Raw genomic sequence first — 20,652 nt, 5'->3', positions numbered from 1 at the left:
TGGAGGCAGTGGTCAATCTGAGACTGGCATGGCGCCGGGGAGGGGGAGGGAGGCGGCATGGATGGAGCCCACGGCCTGGGAGGGGTGGGATCCTGTGGGGAGCCAGGGGCACCCACCCAACTAGCACACGGTGTTCCTGGGAGGGGAGCGTGCTGCTGGGAGTGAGAATGCAGGGAAGGCACAGAAGCCGGAGGTCAGCCAGGAAACTGCCGAAGGATGCTCAGAGCAGATGCTAATATGCTTTTCCATCCGCTTCTTCTCTTTGCAGGAAATGAGCAGGTTTGCAGAGAAACTACTGGCCTGAAATTTAAGACAAAGGCGTCGTTGCTTGTGAGTATGAATTTTGCTTTTTTAGGTCTGTGGTTTGACAGTGTTCCTGAGGAGTGGGCGGGTTTCCCTGTTTGGGGAAGGGAGCGTGACCTGACAGAATTGGCTTTCGGCTCTTCTTCTGGAAGGTGCCTCTGGCTGGGTGGGGCTGGACCAGGACTGTAGGCTTTGAGTGGAAGGCTCATGGTTTGAACCCAGCTCTGCCCTCTAAGTGAAGAGCGCTCCCACTGGCTCCTGAGAGAGCGTCCTCCCTTGTGGTCGCTGGCACGGGGAGAGCAGGACTCCGGGGATGAGGAAGATGTGCATTTTTTTTCACATTGAAGCCACAAACAGTTTGCACAATTCTAAGTTTGGTGCAAGGCTGACCCTATTCAGAATAGTAAATTCTCAAATAGGCCCTTTAACAGTGTGTTAAACTAAGAGCAGTCCTATGACCCAAACCTTTCCTTAAGCTGAGAATATCTGGCACTGGCTGGAGCCTCTGAAATACAAGAGAGGCAGCAGCTGGGGCTCTGGGATAGAGCTGCTGTCAGTCCAGGGAGGGAGGACATCTGTACATGAGACCATCAAAACACTGTATGAACGGGCAGACCGTCCCGCACTGGCTCCCCTGGCACAGGCAGAAATGCTGGTGACAAAGAGCAGTTGGAAAGACTTCCTGGGGAAAGAGGGACTCAAACGAGGCTGGTGGAGGAGGGAGGAGCGGGGCAGAGGCACCAGGGTGGGAGCACCAGTGGCCTTCGAGGAGGCTGTCAGGCTTGGGTCTGATGGGGAGCTGGTGAGGTTGGGCAGGGCCAGGTGGTAAAGGACTTGGAATGGCTTCATAAATGGTCCATGTGCAAAGAGTCAGGCTGGAATCAAGTGCCCCTCATTTCTGCAAATTAAGTTTCTGCCAGTTTGTGACTCATGCCATGAATGGGTTTTTCACCTTCCCTAAATTCAAGGTTGTATTTGATGTCACTATATACACTAGATAGATTATAGGAAATTCACATTGGGGATCCTCCCTATATTTCTCCCTCTCTCTCTCTCTCTCTCTCTCTCTCTCTCTCTCTCTCTCTCTCTCACACACACACACACACACACACACACACACACACACAGCCCTCCCCAGACAGCTGCAAGGCCTCCAGACACCATGACATCAATGATGGAGACGCACCCTGAGCGTGAGATGGACAGTCACCGGGACAGGTCTCCCTGTGTCCACTTGCTTGTCCCCAGAGCTGCTTCTCCCACAGGGAGCTCTGTGATGCTATGCCCAGAATGAGGGGCAGTGGGCTTTATGCGTTTCACAGAGGCTAATTAATTACTTGTTCCAAGCAACCAGAGGAAGCCAGCCAGTTCTAAATGTCAAGAACCACCACCAGTATTTACGTCGAGTCGCCAATTGCATCACGCTCGACACCGCCTCACATGGGCCTCACGTGCTCCATCGGGTATTGCCATTGTGCAGGTGACAAAACTGTGGCTCCAAGTAGTTAAACGTTTTGTTCCAGTTCGCTCAGCTAATAAGTGGTGGAGCTGATGCTCACACCGACTTTCTGACTTTCTGCGGCAGGTAACTAGATATCTGATTACCGGACAGGCCTTCTGGGTCTGCCCCGCCTCCTGCTCCTCATTCTGGGGAGGAAGAGGACTCGTGCGGTCCTGCAGGGGTCTGGTTGGGGAACTCTCTGTTCTGGATGGTCCCTTTGTTGCTCTGCTGGCTTTCATGGATTCATGGTGTCAGCCTGGTGGTCTTTGGCTGGGCAGGAAAGCGATTATGGTTCTGCCCTTGAAGATGGAGTATCATGTGTGCTCCTGTCACCGGGGGCAACCCTCTGGGAAGACACAGGGGGGCTCCATTTGGAGCCATTGGTGACTGAGTTAGGGTGGATTCCCTGGAAGTAGAGCCTGAGACAAGGATTCAGGTGCACTGAATGCATCTAGGGCAGGGGTGGGCAAACTTTTTGACTCGAGGGCCACAATGCGTTCTTAAACTGGACCGGAGGGCCGGAACAAAAGCATGGATGGAGTGTTTGTGTGAACTAATATAAATTCAAAGTAAACATCATTACATAAAAGGGTACGGTCTTTTTTTTTTTAGTTTTATTCATTTCAAACGGGCCGGATTCGGCCCGCAGGCCATAGTTTGCCCACGGCTGATCTAGGGAGAGGTCCAGGGAACACGTGTCAGAGAGAGGAAAGCAGGATGGGGAAGGAGTGGCCGAACAAGGATGGGACAGCGCAGGTCTCTCCTTGGCCTGATCCATGTGCCTTGGACTGCAGATGTCTGTACCGGAGGCAAGGGGAGGCCTTACCTATCCCCTCATTAGCCATCGGGACCCAGAATGGTGCTGCTGACACAACCTCCAGGCATCATCTTGACCATGAGAAGGGGTCCGAGTCCATCACAGGTGAAAGTCGCTGGGGAGTGGGTGCCCAGCAGGTGGAGGGGATCTGAGTGGGGCATCTGCTGCATTTGCCACCATGTCTGCGAACGCCCCTGCTGTGAAGACAGCCAAGTGAGCTTTCACCTGACCCGGCAGTAATCTTCCTTCTAATAAGTCTGCATTTTAAAGAGTGGGGGTATTCAAATAGGAATCAATGGTGTCAGAGTCCGTTTTCACTGACGCACTGTGTGCCTTTTCACTAATTTTATTCTTAATACAATACCATGGCTCTGAATTCAAAAGTACAGAAAGTATCCTGTGCAGTCTTCTTCACATTGTTTCTGAGATTCTGTGTTACTTTCCAATGATGGTCTATGCATCCCAGCAAAGGTGTGGTTAAGAGTTCAATGGTTTGGTGATTCTGGTGCAGAATAGGTCCCCAGGAGTCAGCAGCAGCCATGCTATTCCAGAGGGATGGAGCTGAAATGGGCCTTTTCGGTGGAGAGAGAGCAATTCCTTGAGTCAGCTCTCAGTGGAATGTTCAAAATCCATAAAAACTTACAAGCATTTCCAAACTCCTTAACATCCCTATGTAAAAATTGATATCAGAATTGCCAATTATTATTTCCTCATTACGACAAATCACATATGAAGAGTTTGAGATGCTGTGGTACAGCCCTTGAAATTTCCAAACATTTAAAATAATTTTAAACTTCCCTGAATTCACTCTTCATCCAGATTACTGCAGTCCTGCTGCATTTATCACATCATGCCATCTGCATATAGTTCGATGACTTACCGAAATGTGTACTATTCCCCAAGAGTGTTTAGATCCACGTCAGACCGCGTGAATCTTCACTGTGGTTCCCTTTAATGAAGAGACTGGACTGTAATTGGGAGATGCTTTCTCATCACAGGGGCGGGGCCATGATGGACAGGCTCTTTTGTTGGCGAGCTCCCTGTCGTAGGAGGTGTGCTGAGAGTCGAGAGAGCGAGAGAGTGGCTGGGTCATCTGTCAGCTGAGTCACGCAGGAAATCTACCCCATGTGACAGGCAGGCTTAGGAGGCTCTGAGAGTCTGGTCTGTGCAGCTCCTTGTTGTTATTGCCTTTATGGCCATTTGCCTCCCTTGAAATCCAGACGGGGCTCAGCCTGCGTGCTTATCTTCCCAATTTTGGTTTCCCAGGTTTTGTCTAATGCCTATAAATGTCCACATAGAACTTACTGTGGGACCACATAGGCCGGGCATGTATGTTTTTCTCTTGCAAGTGAGCCCCTTGCTTCCAGTTCTCCTTCATGTTGATGCTCTCTCTCAGGTTGCAAGAAAATCCTCTAACTTTGGCTCGACCTGTTCCAGCCCAAGACAGATGTTGGGGGCACTCCCACAAGGCAATGGAAAAAAAAAAATCTCATTTCCGCCCAAGAAATAGAATCATTATCTTGATTGAAATAATATCTTGCCTCAACCTGCAACCAGATAAAGCATCAAATTGGTGGCGTTTTCTTATCGCCACCAGGAGTGTGCAGGACACAGAGTAATGGCCTGTCAGCTGCCTCTGGTGGGGCGGGACTTACACGCAGGGCCCACAGCTCGCGGCCTGATTTGGGTTACACGATGTCTGGTGCCACATAGCACAATTCCATTATGACGAATATTATATTCAAAGGGGAAGTTAGTGGAGAGCCTAGAACAGTATAAGCAATAAAAGCAACTATGATTATGGTGATCATTGTTAATTAGACGGCGTCTCACAGACGGGCGATTGCAGGAGTGATGAAAAGCAGTAGATGTTCACGTCCTTTCAGGATGTGAGTGTCCTGGAACCTGTATCCTAGGCCTGAGCTTCCCAGGACTCGGTCAGAGTGAGGGCATGACTGGGCTTGAGAAGGCAGACAAGGCCCTAGTTTGGGTGGAGAACAGGACAGCAGAGGCCAGCAAACCAACATCTTTGGGAAGGAAACAGAAAGAGCGGGGGACAGGGGGGCAGGGGGTCTGGATTCCAGCCCAGGCCCTCCATTTCCCCCAGGCAGATTTGGCTTTCGGGGCTCAGTCTCCTCGTTGTTCAGAGAGGGTAAATGGGGGTGTCAGGAGAAGGAGGTGAGGCAATGTTTATGCAAAGTCTAGGATGCTGGCTGTACCCTCAGTCCCCCCTGTGCCCTATCCACTGTGGGAGGAGGCTCTGCTTCGTTCTGGGAATGTTTGAGTGCCTACTCTGTGACGGGCACATTCTAACCATTTTGCATGTATTAATTTACTTAATCCTCACAGCAATGCTACACATTACAACTTTTATCATCCACCTTTTATAAGTGAGAAGGAACAGAGGGGCTCAGTAAGTTGCCCTAGGTCACACAGCCAGTAAGTGGTAGAGCTGGGATTTGAAGCCAAGCAGTCTGGTTGGAGCACTTGAAAACAAAATAGACTGCATCGAGACTAAATAAAATAGTTACAGTGCACTGGGCTTTCTCCAGACCTTCAGATATAATCCTGTGAGAGGCAGAAACAATTCTAATAGCATCTTTGTAATGTTTCAGGAGGCATAGAGGTGGTTCCTGCGGTAGAGGAGGAGGGTGGAATAATATTCTAGCCAAGATTCCTGACCTTGGGCCCCTGGAGGCTCAGATCCTCCTTCCCATGGCATCCTGCAAAGCTGTCCCCAGCTGTATGCACACTGGTGTGAGGTATAAAACAGAGGTATAAAATAAACAAACAAACAAAGCATACAAACTCATAGACACAGACAACTGAAGGGTGGTTACAGAGAAAAAGGAGAGGTGAAGGGAGGACAAAGAGGGGTCAGATATATGGTGATGGAAGGAAACCAGACCTTGAGTGGTGAGCATACAATGCAATATACACATGATGTATTATAGAATTGTACACTTGAAATTTATATAATGCTATTAACCAACTAGAGGCCTGGTGCATGAAATTTGTGCATAGGTAGAGACCCTAGGCCTGGCCAGTGATCAAGACTGATTGGGGCCTTCTGGCTGCCTTGTCCCATTTACCCCCGCCTGGCCCACCCCCAGCTTCCCTTAGAATCCTCCTGGGCCCTTGGGCTCTGCTGTCTGTCAAGCCTTCCCCAGAGAAGGAAGCCATCCCTCACACACCCCCATGCCTGCTTCACTCTCCCTGTGGCTTCAGAACCTTGTTCTCAAGCAGAGACCTGGTCCGTCAGTGAGCACGCCTCATTACCATGGTAATCACCAGCCGAATGGAGGGATTTTATAATACATTTTCATCAGAAATATAAACAGGTGTGCGGGGAAATCGACATGTATCAACAAGATAGGTGTTGGGAGATTAATATGGATTTAGGATTACTCAAGGAAGCAAAAGGAAAAAGAAAGAAGAAATACCTTTGCTTGCAGTCAAGGTCCTGCCAGCCTTACCTCTGACCACTTCCTGCCACACCCACACCTCCCTCCCACCTGGGCCTTGGAACTTTTCACTCACAGTTGTCCTTGCCCGTCCCTCCCCTTCTCTTCTTTCTGCTGCTTAACCATCTGTCCAATTCCAGCTCCTCCAGGAAGCCCTCTTTGGTCCACTCAGCCCCCAGGCTGCCTTCCCTGGCCTTCTGCAGCCCCACACTGGGCCTTGTGTCCCTGGCTCCCCGCCGAGCTGGAAGGCCCCCTGAAGGACGTGCATTCATTGACATAACAACCTGGGCCAGCAGACCCAGACCTGCTGACCCACTCTTACCAGCTGGGTGCTCGGTTCCACCCATGGTCCTCCAGGACAGCGAGCCTCCAGTGAGCTAAGAAGCTCGCCGCCTTCCTTGGGGCCCCATTAGAAACACCACAGGGACACCTCTGGGTGAGTGGAGAGAGCTGAGAGCCAGACTGTACAGTTCCTTCCAGAAGTGAAGGTGGCCTGGGGTCCGGGAAGGCACGCAAAGCGCTCTTGATGCCTAAGCCTCAGGGTCCCTGAGCCGTCTGGCCTTGGACCCCCTTCTAAGTCAGTTCTGGCTCTGCAGATGGGAGACCACACTCCTGGGACCAGGAGAGGCCTTCCCGCCCAGCCAAGGCCACCCTGGGCTCCTTGGGGTAAGGGGTCCAGTGCAGGTTGGAGCCAAGGAAGAGGCAGCCTCGCCTGCTGGGCCCTGACACACGGGCCATCACTTTGTCCCGGGCCCGCAGTGTTTCAGGCACAGCAAGTCAGAGTTTCTCTGTCCCTGAAAGGCTTCCTCTTCGCTTTGAAGTAGGACAATGCATCAGAGAGGTTGCCAGACTCCTCTGCTTTTACGTGGATGAATAATAAAGAGCCCGAGTCTCTGGGCACTAATATTGAAAATGTGTCCTGCCACGTGTCCCTCCAGCTGAATTGGTTCCTAAAGAGTCAATAACAAAAGGTTTAAACCAAAAAAAAAAAGAGAAAGGCCTTCCTGCACCCACTTTTCTCTCTTTTAATTCCCTTCTTATAATGCTTCTCTGTTAACAGCAACTTTAGAAAAACACAGTAACATGAAAAGTAGGGAAAGATGAAATGAAGTTGGAACAGGAAGCAGTGAGCCCAGGAGGAGGCTCAGAGCAGCAGCCCTTCAGCCCTTGCTTTTGTTTTGAGCGTGAATGGCTTCGCGGTGGGTCTCCTCCCTGAGCCTGGTAACGCAGGCCTCACCGGGCCAGGCGCTGCCTCCCTCCACAGGTGTCTGCTCCAGGCTGGGCTCTGGCAGGAAACACAACATGCAGCCCATGCAAAGTGGGCGATTTGAACAGAGATGGATCCAAAGGCCGGTGCAGGGTGTAAGGCAGCCACAGGACCCAGGGAAGGATCCCCAGCACTGGGTGTGGTGACACCCCCGGGGCTGAAGGGACACGGAGACAGGGTGCTGAAAGCAGAGACAGTGAGGGTGCTGTGGGGGGCCACCCTACCTGAGTTGTGACCTGAGGCACCCCTGAAGACAAGAAGTCCAGGCATAGACATCCGACCTCCACTCTCTCCCCGTCCCTCTCTTGGGGCCCCACTGCTGAGCGGACAGAAGGGAGGGTAGAGGGCAAGGAGCCCAAGGCTGTGGTCTGGAGGGGTCAGCCTCCAGGGCACAGGGTGGAGAGAGGGCTGGAGGGACAAGTGGAGACAATGACACATGCCTCTTCCCCAAATGACAGACCAGGGGTAAAGCGGGAGGCAGTATTCTCATCTGGACAGACCTGATATAAGGGCCTATTTCAGGGTCCCCAAGTGCCCCTCCCCAATCTATTTTCCAGGGATCATAGTTTTTACTGGAACGATGCTGTCCTGACGGGTTCCCCTGGGAGAGAGGAGATGGGGCCACAGTGAATCCACACTGAAATGCCACATCCGATTCCTCACCAGGAGGAGGTGAAGGCGGGGACTGGAGTAGCTCCAGCAAGGTGCCAAGGGCGTCCAGGAGGGGGCCTGGAAGGAGGTGTGAGCTGTGGGGAAAGGACTTTGTAGCTGAGGAAAAATGTAGGTCAAGGCCAAGAGCACAGGGCCCTGAGTTCATCCACCAGAGGCTAGCCCTGGGCTCTTGGCCTTGACCTACACTTTTCCTCACCTACCACGTCCTTTCCCTTCCCTTGCACCCTCCAGCTGCAGTACCCCCATGGCTCTTGGAACTGCAGGCAGCTCTCAGTTCTGCACCCTCCCCCTTCAGGGCTCATGCTGATGAGAAGCAAGGCCAGTGTAGTGACAGCGCATGGTGATCCAGCCCTCTCCATGGCCTGTTCTGAGCTAAGCACTTGCCAGCATAATCGGTTTTAATTGTCCCACAGCCCCTGAGGTGGGCACAGAGATGAATGTCACTTGTTCAAGGCCACATTGAACCCCTGATTGATTGTGGAGCTGTCCCCTGACCTAGCACCTGCCTAGGGTCCCCTGGCCGATGAGAGCCTGCCCTGCAGAGAAGGGAGCATCATTCATTCACAGGGTGTCATGTACATTTCAAACTGTTTCATTTGGAAAAAAATTCAACTTGAAGAAAAACTGCAAAAATAAAAATGATACAAAGAATACCCTTATAGCCTAGACTCATCTGTGGTTAAACTTTTACCCCATTCCCCTTATCATGTGTGCTCTCTTTTAATTATTCATACACATGTTTTGTTTAAGTGTTCACACACACAGAAATTACCCCCTAACTACTTCAGTGTTTCCTAAGGATAGGTATATGCTCTTATGTAATCACAGTATGGTTGATCAGTAAATGTAACATTGCCACACACTCTCACCTAATTTGCCAGTATACCATCTGTATTCCTATTTCACCAGTTAACCTCGCAGTGTCCTTTATAGCACCTCCGCCTCCAATAGCAGGTCCCATCTAGGGCTGGCTGTTGCTTTTAGTTGTTATGTCTCTGGTCTCCTTTAATCTGGAGCGTTTCGCCGCCTTTCTTTGTCTTTTATGACTTTGACATTTTTTAGGAGCACAATGTCTCCTTACGTTTAATAAAATGTCCCTCCTTTTGGGTTTGTCTGAGGTTTCCCTGTCCTTGGACCCGAGTAGTGCGTTCCTGGCCGATTGCATGGGCAATCTTGGGTTCTCAGGCAATCCCATCTGCAGGCACTCAGATCATTGGTCCTCATTGGTGATGTTAATTGTGATCGCCCAGGTAAGGTGTTGTCTGATTTCTCCACTATACAATAATTATCTTTTTTCTCCCTTGTAACTAGTTAGTAGTCAATGGGGAGACACTTTCAAATTACTCAAGGACTCTGTTCTTTGTGCATGTCCCCCTGGACATACATCATTGATGACTCTGGCCTGATCGTTATCAGGATGGTTGCAAAACGATGCTCTTCCATCTCCAGCACTGCCTCTGTATTTACCAATCGGCCCTTGGCATTCACCTGCAGCCACAGAATCCTATCTAATAAAGACAGAATATGCAAATTGACCATCACACTGTCACAAAGATGGTGGCGCCCATAGCCACAAGATGGCAGCTCCCAGTCCCCTCAGCCCCGCCAGAGTCCCCCAGTCCTTTCAGCCCAGCCGGCGGGGGGGGGGGGGGGGTAGGGAGGGGGCAGGCACATGGTGCAGCCAGACCCACCCTCAGCCCCCCAGGTGCAGGCCAGCCTGAGGTGCAGGCAAGCCTTGGATGGCAGCCAAGGCTCAGGTAACCAGGGCCAGCCGAGGCTTGCGCTGCCGGCAGTGGGAGCAGCAGAGGTGTGATGGGGGCATCACCTTCCCCTGATGGCCGGGTCACCTCCTGCCCCTGAGGGCTCCTGGACTGTGAGAGGGGTCAGGTCGGGCTGAGGGACCCCCCCTCTCCAGTGCATGAATTTTCATGCACCAGGCCTCTAGTATATTTATATTGTACGCAGTATGCATTTACAATCCTGAGCAGTCAGATGTATTTATCTGTCTGATACCTATATGGACAGATGAATTCCTGTTTTCCAGGAGTTTATTATTTTTTACTGTAGTCAATTGGTGCTTCAATTTTTGCATATTTGATCCGTGGGAGCCCCTGCAGGCTGACTCCCATGATACTGATAGGCTGCCATTGCTGTCTTGGAGCACTTTCTTACTTTCTAGTGTGACAAGAGGCCGCAGGCTCATCCTGGACCTGCCCAGCACTGGCCTCGCCCTTCTCTGAGAGGTCCTTCTTCCTTTCCGTGGGAATGGTATTAGACACCACGCTCTGGACTCTGAGTATACACATTGCTGCTGGCTGTCTTTGCTTCTCGGCCCTTCCAGGCAGCAGAACTAGGAAATACGTGCAAGTGTACACATATACATACACATACATTTCATTCAACACACACATGCATAGGCACTTACATTTTATATGTTAGGAATCACGAGCCCAATTCCAATCTAAGGGTGCTTCTTGTCTTCCCCCAGCCCATATTTCTGTGTTCCTCTGCAGTGGACACCCAGACTCCCAAAGCCATAAACATATTCACTCGTTTGCTCCATCCTGTATTACATTTAAAATAGTGTCAGGATTGCTTCACCCATCCCACTACACTCAGTCAGCCTTCTTCCCCTCACTCCAACCCACCTGGCTGTGTTCATAAATAACTGGAATTAATCCTTCCTTCCTTCGTTTCTCCCTTCCTTCGTTTCTCCCTTCCTTCCTTCTTTTCTTGACCTTCCGTGTGGTTATAGTATTTATTTGACATACAGTTAAGTACACTTTTTCTCAGGTTTCTTTAAGCTTTAGGGATTTATTTTTCTTTCCCATTTGTATTGATTTACTTTTATTTTTCTCATAGGCAGAATAGTAACATACTTTCAAAAGTCAAAATTAGCCAAAAGGTATACAAAAGATGTGCCACTCTCTGCTATATTCCTTCTACCACCCCTCACCCTTGCAGGTAGCCAACTTAATTGTTTTATGCTTACAATGCTAGTGCTTTTTTGTAAAGACAAGCACATTTTAATATATTTTAAATTATTTTCTTCTTTTTTTATACAAAAGATAGCATGTTATGCATGGTTTTTGGTGCTTTGCTTTATGTATCCAATAACTCCTAGGAAACACTCCATCCAGTTCATAGGGTCTTCCTCATTCTTTTTCAGAGCTGCATAGTACTCCGTGTATGCATACCATAGTTTGTCGCACCACTCTCCTAGGTATGACTGTGTAGGTGGTTTCCTGTAGTTTACACTTACAAAAAATGCCGCAACACTTGTGCAGCTGTTTCATATACTTGGAAGTATATTTTCAGGGTAAATTCCTGGCAGTGGGATTGCTGGGTTGAAGAGTAAATGTGTATGCAGTTTTGTTAGGTATTGCCAGATACCCCTTTAGGGTTTGCATCCCAACCTGTTTCCTTACAACCTTGCCAACTGAAGGTACTGTCAAGTTTAGAAATTTTTGCCAATCTCATGTATAACATGGTAGCTCAGTGTAGTGTTAATTCACATTTCTCTTATTAGGAGTGAAGTGGAACATTTTTCATATGTCTTAGGATAATTTTTATGTTCCTTGTGTGAATTGCCCATCCTTTGGCCCATTTTTTTATTGCCCACTTTTGAGTTTTTGGTTCTTTGTCCCTCAATTCTTAAGAGCTGTTTCATATACTAGTGATATTAACCCTTTCTCTATGATATATGTGGCAAATATTTTCTCCCCATCTATCATTTACCTTTCATAAAATCTTTTTATGTAGTCAAATTCATCAGTCTTTTATTTTATGGCCTCTGGATTTTCAATCACAGTTAGAAAGCCTTTTCTTACACCCAGGTTATAGAAACACTCAGCCACGTGGAAACATCATTTTTAATGGTAATATTTCACTGAAAAGATAAACCATCATTTTTATATAGATTCTAGAAGATGAATTGGCATTCCGGGGCAGAGGGCAGGGTAGGGGGGAGCAAGTTCCAAGGTGGGAGGTCTGAAAGCCCTGAGCCCAGCTGTTCCCAGGATGGGGACAGAGGCATGTCATCTCTGCCCTGAAAGATGGACACTTCTGTAAGGAATTCAACTTGGCCCTGTGCCACAGCCCAGTGACAGGATCCAGGGAGGGCTGTGGGCACTTCAGAGGAGGGACATTGGGGCAGGTCTGGGACTAGGGTGGGGAAAATGAGGCACGCAGGGCAAATTTAAGGAGGCCACACTCTCAGGGTCGTGCAAGTGCCTGGTTGGCACCTTCTTCAAATGTGCTCTCTTGGGGCCTCACTTGCCTCCCCCTGGTCCTGGTCCTTGTTTGTGGAGAAGTAGGAACAGAGAGAGCCAGGGTTTGAGGAAAGGAGGAAGTTAAATGGATGGGTGAAGGGGGAGGTATTGCCGGTCAGGCACTGAGCATGGTGGGAGGAGCACATTCTGTCCATCAAGGCACTGGCCCAGCCGGGGAGTGGACAGATGGGGTGGGGAGGAGTCCGGATTTCATCCTGGAGGTGGTAGGGAACCACTTCAGGACTTTAAGAAATTCTGTCCAATCGGGGGAATTGGAGAGCGGACTCTTCCCAGGGCTGGTGTCTAGATTAAACATGATAATCAATATAAACATTGTCAGTTGCATAAGGCCTGGCATGAAGTGGAAGCTCAATAAACATTAGTGTCCTGTATTTTGAGGGAATTTGCTGATTTTCTTAAGTAGGTGTCAGGTCTATGCCCTTGACCCAGTGGGAGTCACGATGTAGGAGTAGGAAATTGTAACAAAACTTGGAGTAGACTAACCGTTCTCTGCTGTGGGAAGAGGAAGAGGCCTTGTGCAAGACCATAAGAAAGTTGGAGCTGGAAGGCAGCGTCGAGGTGTCCATTTTACAGAGATGGAAACGGAGGCCCAGGAAGGGTTCCCAGTATTTAGTGATTCACAGTGGGTTAATGTTTGTGCTTCCATTAGTCTCCTTAGGAGCGATATGGATGCTGGCTTCCCGCTCCCCCCCGCCCCGGCCCTGGAAAGCACACGCGTTCCTGTGCCTCTCCCCAGACCTTCCAACAGCCTGGCCAATGTCTCCTCCCTGAGCCACGCTGACTGGGAAGGAGACAAAGCAAACACCTGGAAGGAGGCAGGAGGCAGGATGGAGAGAGAGCAGCAAGCCCACTGGCCCGTCTCCACCCCAGGCCACACCCCTGAGGGGGGGGCCGCTGAAGGACCCAGACCTGTCATGTCCCTCCTGTTCTCAGCAATGGACAGGTGAAGGCCATTCCCTGTGCCCTGTGTGTCAAGTCAATCAAGTTTGTGGGGAAAATAATAAGTCTGCAGTCATGTGGCCAAGCTCGTCCTTCAGATCTCATGTATCTGCCTCTGTCCCCGGCTCCGCTGATTGAGGCCAGGAGGCGGCTGACTCTCCCAGAGCACATTTGAGGAGGGAGGCCTGTGGATGCCTATATGGCTCCCCACTCCCACCTCTCACACCAGGAGGGCCTCCCCGCCTGCCCCCTCCAACCTGAAGCTCTAACTGGGAGAACTGAATGATCCTGGAGCCGAGTCCCAGAGGGCACCAGCCCTACCTCCCCTCCAACCCCCTACTCTGCCCGGCTGGTGTAAGTGGCTGCCTCATGACCTGCATCATGAAATTTAAGGGGTAGTTATGAATGAGACTTCCTGCCCTTTCAGTCTGAGAGCTGGGGCTACTTTTCATTCAGCTTTGAATCCCCCAAATGCTGAGCACAGCCCATCAGTGATGACTGAGTTGCTGTAATAGAGGGACCACAGTCTTTAGAGACAGGAAGGACCAAGCTTGAACTCTGGCTGGACACTTAACCTGTCTGACCTCTATTTCCTCATCCATTAAATGGAACGATCATATCTGCCTTGCAGGGCTATTGCATCAGATAAGTAGGCAGCCTGTCCAGCACGGAGCCTGATACCCAGTTGGCACAAGTCCATTCATTCACAGCCACTGTGTGCCTAGGAGTGTCCAGCTGCGGGGCAGCCAGAGGGCAGCAAGCTAAGACTCCAGCCTGTTCTGCACACCGATGTGGAGAGCCCACTCTGTCCAGGTCATGCTGAGGCTGGGACTGGGGTGATGGATACGGCATCCCTCCCTCAAGGCATTAACCTCATTCCAATCATAGGGACAGTGGGTTTTCCAGGTCCTTCCCAGCTGCACAGCTGCTGAGATCAGCTCCCAGAGTTTGGTGGTGGATGATTTGTGGGGAATTCCTCACGGAGTGGAGGGCCTGGCCTGGGTGGGGAAGTGCGAGCTGGGAGGGAGAGGGGACTCACAGAGGGCTGGTTCCTGATCTCATGTTGCTCCTGATGTGCCACACCCATCGCTCTCCCAGGATGGGGGGAGAGGGCTAGAGCAGGCCCGTTTCCTCCTCTGGGGAAACGAGGTCTCAGCCAATCTGGGGAAGAAGCCAGGACATCTGCTTTGTCCTGCCTTCAGAGCCAGCCCAGAGCGCTGCGAGCCAGGGGCCCACAAGCACAGGCAGGACATTATTATAATTATAAGGGAAAACAGGTGTAAAGTGGGACTTTCCTGGCAACATAAAACTTCAGGAGCCAATGTAATTGGCTATAATTTCTCCTCTCCGTTTTGTCCCTGATAAAAAGAAAGAAAACCTCACACCCCCCTCCAGGGAATTAACGAGTTGTGTGGCCCTTGGGATATCACGTCACCTTTCCGACTCCGACTCCGGGCTTCCTCACTCACAAACTCCATTCCTTCGTTTTGTGCTTCCCACGTGCAAGGCAGTGTGTCAGGTACTGGAAGTGCAGAAGTGACCATGGCAGGGCCGGGGCATGAGTCCAGCACTTTTGGCCTCTGGGGTCCCCGCCCTGCCAGACACACAACTGCAGCCCATGAAGATGTGGTCTGGTTTGGGAGCTGAGCAAACAGTTAAGGAACAGCAGGGCACGGCTCTCTCTGAAAGATGTCCATCAGTACAGATAATGACAAGGAAAGAAGACGGGGAGGTGGGGAGCATGTGCCCCTTTTACGGAAAAGGAGCCTGGAATCAGAGCTGGGTACTGTGCTCAGTGGCATCCAGCCAGGAGGTGGAAGAGTTGAGGTTCGACTCCAAAGCTGCCTCACTATCAAGTCTGTGCTCTCTCCTTACCCCTCCCCTTTCTCGTGTCTCACCCTTGCTTGTCTCCCCTACTCATCCCCATGCAGCCATCTGGCCAGCAGACTCTGTGACATAGACAGCCCCCGACAGAGCCAGAGCCAGAGCCCAGCCGGGACCACCTGTAACACCCACCAAGGGCGGCGGGGAGGCGGGGGGGTGTCTTAGCTCAGCCACGTCCCTTCTGTGCTCTCAGGTTCCACAGCTGGGAAGTGGACCCCATAAAACTGCTCTTTCTAATCTTCCAGCATGGAGAGGGTGTGATAAACATTCTAGAACTCAGGAGAGGGGAAGCTAGGAGATGCCACTTTTATGCTTGATGCAGAAGATATGAGACCAATAGATACCATTCTTTAGGCACCTGCCATTAGAATATTAACTAGCACACTGTCCCAGGCAGAGAAAATGATTTGACTGGGGTCTCACAGGACAAGATGAGTAGATCTCAGGTCTTCTACCTTTTTCATCTAGTGCCTTCCCTCTGAATATCAGCCACCCTCACTTCTTCATAGCACCTAACAGTTGGTTTTATGTTTTAAAAAAATCATTAGTGAGAATGAGCAGTTTACATAATTTTAGTGGACCTTTATACTTCATGTTTTTTTTTCCTTATTGATTTACAGGAGCTCTTTGTATATGATAGATTTAAACCGATGTCTCTTAAAATAAAACACCAGTATTTTCTCCCAGTCTGTTGACTTTTAAGGTGGACTGATGTGGTAACTTGGTCATATAAAACTTTTTTATCTTGTAATCAAACCCATCACTATTTTTCTTTTATCTCATGGGGTTTGTGTCATGTTTAGGAAAACCTGCAAATTGACCACATATTTGTCAAAGAAAACCAAAATAATGTTGCCAGAGTTGCAGGATCTGAAAGCTTTAGCGCCAAGATCCAAGGAGATTGTCTTGCATGAGCAAACTTTCTGAGGGCTTCTTTGCAGGGGGCCTCCGACCAGGAGGCCCAGGACAGCTGTTGACCAGCCCAGCTTCATGCTGGACGCCTCACAGAGCACCTCGGCTTCTGTGCCAGGCTCTGCCCTTTGCTCCCACAGGTGAAGGCCTAGCTGGAGAGCTCAGTGAAGGGAACACTGACCGTTGAATTCTCAGAGTGTGTTTACCTGGTCACCGAGGCCATATCAAGGCCTGGGGACATTTTTTCCCCTTTTAGTAGCCCTGTCCTCCTCCCCCCTCCCCTTCCCGCATTCTAAAAGGAATCCGAAAATCTACTAGGCCTGGATTATGTGGGCGGGCACCTCTATCTGACTGTTGTTGCTTTTATGGGAAACATTTCACGGAGCCGAATACAGAAAATTACCTTTTTAAACATACCATTCAGTGTCATCTTATAAGATCTGCAGTAATTGCCCCAGCATCTTCTCAAAGGAACCTTGAAATCCAGTGGCTGCTTTGTGATAAAAGAAGCGGGAAGCTTGGGTAACCAGCAAAGCACTATTAATCCTGTGGGGGCTCATCCTTACTAATTCATTGTTTCTGGCGAGGGGGAGAACAATTGCTTTGCAACGCTTCTTGGAGGGACCCAGCGTCTATTGGCGCAACCTAGCAGCGCGGTGGCTGTACTTCACACCCAAATAAGTAACGCACGCCTTTGGAGTCCGCATATCACAGGGCCACATACTTTCATGGTGCATTTTTTGTGGGGGGGGGGGGGAGGGGAGCAGGGCTGAGTGGTGGTCAATTCCAAAGAAAAGAGGCAAGAAATGGAGACTCCAGTAAGGGAGCAGCTGGCGAGGGGAAGGAGCTGGACCAAAGGCTCGGAATAGCTGGTTCTGGTGCCAAGGGTGAAAAGGGCAGAGGAAATGGGTAGGCTGGGGCCGTGGGAGGAGCAGCCGACTGGGAGGGGAAATGAGGGTGGGTGTGCGGCTGTGGCTTGGAGATGGCGCGTCCATGGAAAGTTTTCAAAGTGGAGATTCAGGAGTGGGCGGGAGGCCTGTGAGGGTGGAGGAAGGGTCTGGACTTTGCCTCTGGCCAAGGAGGGACCGGACACAGGGCTACTACCCCCGGATGGCCACTGTGCAGAAAGCGGGCACAGGCTGCTCAGGTGGAAGGGTGGGATGGGGTTCAGCTGGCAGAGAGAGAGGCTGGGCTTAAACAGGGTGGGGCTGGGCTCGGCCCTGGGCTTACCGCTGAGGAACCCCCTGAAGAAGGAGGAAGAGACCAGGGCTGGGGTTTGGGGAGTGGGACCCCGCATTGAAAGCTCCCCCGCTCCCCATTCAGGAAGGACAATGCTACTGAGCCACCGCCTTGTTCAGTGTGCAGGTGCCCAGTTAGTGTCGGTAGCTTCACTGGCTGAGTCCTAAGCGGTTTGTTTCCATGTGGACAGCAGCTTCCACAGCCAATTCAGCAAACCATCACCAAGTACTAGTATTTAAGACACCTACTGGGTACTGTGTTCTAGATAAGACTACGCATAAAAGACACGACAAGTGAGGTACAGTAAGCAAAAAGAGCAAATATGGCCCTGGCTGGGTTGGCTCAGTGGATAGAGCGTTGGCCTATGGACTGAAGGGTCCCGGGTTTGATTTCGGTCAAGGGCACATGCCCGGGTTGCGGGTTCGACCCCCAGTAGAAGGCGTGCAGGAGGCAGCCAATCAATGATTCTCTCTTATTGTTGATGTTTCTATCTCTCTCTCCCTCTCCCTTCCTCTCTGAAATCAATAAAAATATATTTTTTTAAAAGAGAAAATATGAAGCCATCGCACTGAGCAGCCCCTCCCTCTCTCAGAGCCAGCTAGCATTCTAGAATCTCAGCCCCTCTCTTACCCTTGGCAGTGCTGACTACTAAAAGGAACATGGTGACGTGGGTGGAGCGTCACTGGGAGTCAGAGAGGGACTCCCGGCTCAGCTCAGTGTCCTGGCCTCCTGGTCCTCATGTCTAGAGCGTTCAGCATGGCCCCGGCCCCACGTGCCTTGCAGGGCTGTGGGAACAATGCTTTACACTTGGGGCTCCGGTTGCTGTTCACGCAATGCCTTACCTGCCCCGCCTGCCTCCTGAGCTGCAGCGGGCAGCAGTGAGGAGCAGGTGGGGGCTTCCTTATCCTGGCTGTTCCCACCCACATGCTCTGTCCTCTGCACAGAGCCCTGCCAGAAAGCCGTGTTAGGACGTTTCCTCTCGTAGGGAAGGAACCAGGCTGAGAGAGGTTAAGTGATGTGTCCAAGGACACACATGCCGCTTGGGCTGGCGGAGAACAGACAGAAGTCTCCCCCCGCCCTGCTTCCCAGCCCAATGCTCGGCCTCTCCCAGGGGAGATCCAGAGACAGCACCCACAGAGGGTGCGTCAACTGCAAAGGGCCAGGGCAGTGCTGTTGCTTTCAACTTGCTCCCCTGAGACAACTCAGGCAAACACCACACTCTGGCAGCGAGTGCCAGGCACTTGACCTCCCCGTGTCCTCAGCAGCTTGCGTCAGAATTCCCCTCTGGACAAAGCTGGAGATGCACGGCTCCAGGAGAATCGCAGACGTGGCTCCCAGGAAGCAGAAATGCCCTAGAAATTGCCTGTTTTGTCTTTTAAAATCATTGTCGGTTTTTTACTCTTCTCCATCATCATCTCAACTTTTTAATATAAACAGAATGCATTTCCCCAAAAAAGTTGAATAAAAGTGAGCATCGGAAAGATCTGCCATGTAGCGTCCTGTGTCTTTGTGTAGCATCTGCCACACACCGCAGTGTGCGAGTCACGGACGTGCTCGCCTTCTGGTCCTCATGGCGTCCCACACTAGTACGGTTCCCCTTGCTGGTCTAAAATGTCCTCCTCTATGCAGTGTAGGGTGGTGCATGTCCACCGGGGACTCTGGGACTTTGTGACCTTACTTGTTTGCAGGAATATGTCCAAATAGGTTGATGCCATCGCTTGATCAGCAACAAGGTTTATGGATGGTCTGGGTTTCAGATTTACTGAGAAGGGATAGGGCTCTGCTCCTTTACCTGCTGGGTGCTGTTTACACATCTGTGACCTAAGGACAACAACAATTCCAATTCGGGGAGGGGGAGGGGCCGTGATGGGGACTTAATGGGCTACTACATGTAAAGTCATTTGAACAGTGCCCAACCCATAGTAGGTGCTTAATAAATGTCTGGAGCGCCTTCCATGTGCAGAGCTCTGTGCTGAGCTTCCTGAGAGATCCAGAGACAGTCAAGGCCCCTTCTCTGCAGTCAAGGGGCTTGGTCTTTGTTTAGAGATTCAAGCTGGTCTCTCAGGAAAGAAGAGCCAAGAAGGAAATGCATCATCCAAGTGCATGGATATACTTATTGGAGGGGTCGGAAGAAGGGGAGGGGGCGGGCAGGGAGAACAAGAGAGGAAAGTTCTAGTTGCTGAATATGTGAATGTACACGTGTGTATGTGCGTCCATGTGGGTGTTTGCCAAAAGAGCGTGGACAGCGTTTACCCCAGAATGGTCGTGTTGCCTGTGGCTGTGAGCGGGAATGCGCCTGCGGTGAGCACAGGAGCAAACCTTTGTGCATAACCCAGGGTGTGATTAATTTAATTATTTCAAAAGCCCCTTCGCTATTTCACGAGGGTCGTGCCCCTGGCTGTGGGCTGGAACACAACTGCAGCAGGTTTCAATAAAATCAATTAATTTAATTTGATTTGGTTTTATGTACTTGGAGCTGGTGCCTCTTGAACTCAGTATGAAAATTATTGCAGAATAAAAATGCATATTAGTCCTCAAACTCCGTGTCCTTGGGCTCTCTTCAGGGAGCCTGCAGGCTGATCACAACAGCAAATCCCCCCTGGCCTGGCAGGGGCCGCTGCTGCCTGCCGTCCCACTGTCCCACTGGCCACCCCTGCAGTGTTTATGGAGGCTGCCGGAGCTATTTGTATGGCACTCTCACTTCCCGGAAGCACTTTCTCACCTGGCAGTGAAGCGAATGCATTTTCATTTTGCTTTTATGAAAGGAACTCAGAGAGGTTCAGACAGCTTACTGGGGTCTTTTGTTGGGGTTGTTGCTAACTAAATTACTTGGAGGCAATATGTTGCAGTGGATTAAGTCAGCCTGGGCTGTGCCCCTGAAGAGAAGTGAACTTGGATGAGTCCCTTCACTTCACTGGACTATTGTTCCTCATCTATAAGTGAGGGGCTGGACGCCTGCTTGCAAGGCTCCTTCCGGCTCAAAGAGCCATACGTCCGGGACAGCTGGTCTTCTGCCTGGAAAAGCCCATCCAGGGCGGAGCCCCATCTCCCTCACTAAAGAGGGCTCGGCCCAGTTCATGGGGTGGTTGGTGGGAGTGAGCCCTGCCCCTCCAAGGAGGAGTGGCTTCTTCCCCATGTTCCTACAGATCAGAGCAAGTGCTGCTTTCAACAAGATGGAGGGGTGCAGCTCAGGGGGCCCAGAAAGCATCCCACGCACCCTGTTATTTTACAGATGAGAGAACCCTGCTCCAGAGGCACAGCCATAGCCACAGACAGTGACTCCATTTAGCCATTAGAGGGTGGTCATTTTACTCGGGCCGCATTTCCCAGCTGTCCTTTCATTCCTTTTCCTCCTGTCAGGA

At 50.8% G+C, this 20,652-nt stretch overlaps 1 protein-coding gene across 1 annotated transcript in view; it reads left to right on the top strand.

The window, feature by feature from the left end:
* Window positions 1–265: 265 nt before the first annotated feature.
* Window positions 266–20,652, top strand: part of ZBTB7C (zinc finger and BTB domain containing 7C) — a 131,772-nt gene continuing 111,385 nt past the window's right edge. The window contains exon 1 of the mRNA XM_081096915.1: window positions 266–330. The gene's annotated coding sequence lies outside the window, so the exon portion shown is untranslated. The remainder of the gene's footprint in view (window positions 331–20,652) is intronic.

Source organism: Myotis nattereri (assembly GCF_964212035.1).
Source record: "Myotis nattereri genome assembly, chromosome: 8".
In the NCBI taxonomy this organism is placed as follows: Eukaryota; Metazoa; Chordata; class Mammalia; order Chiroptera; family Vespertilionidae; genus Myotis; species Myotis nattereri.
This window is presented reverse-complemented; position numbering and strand designations above follow the sequence as displayed.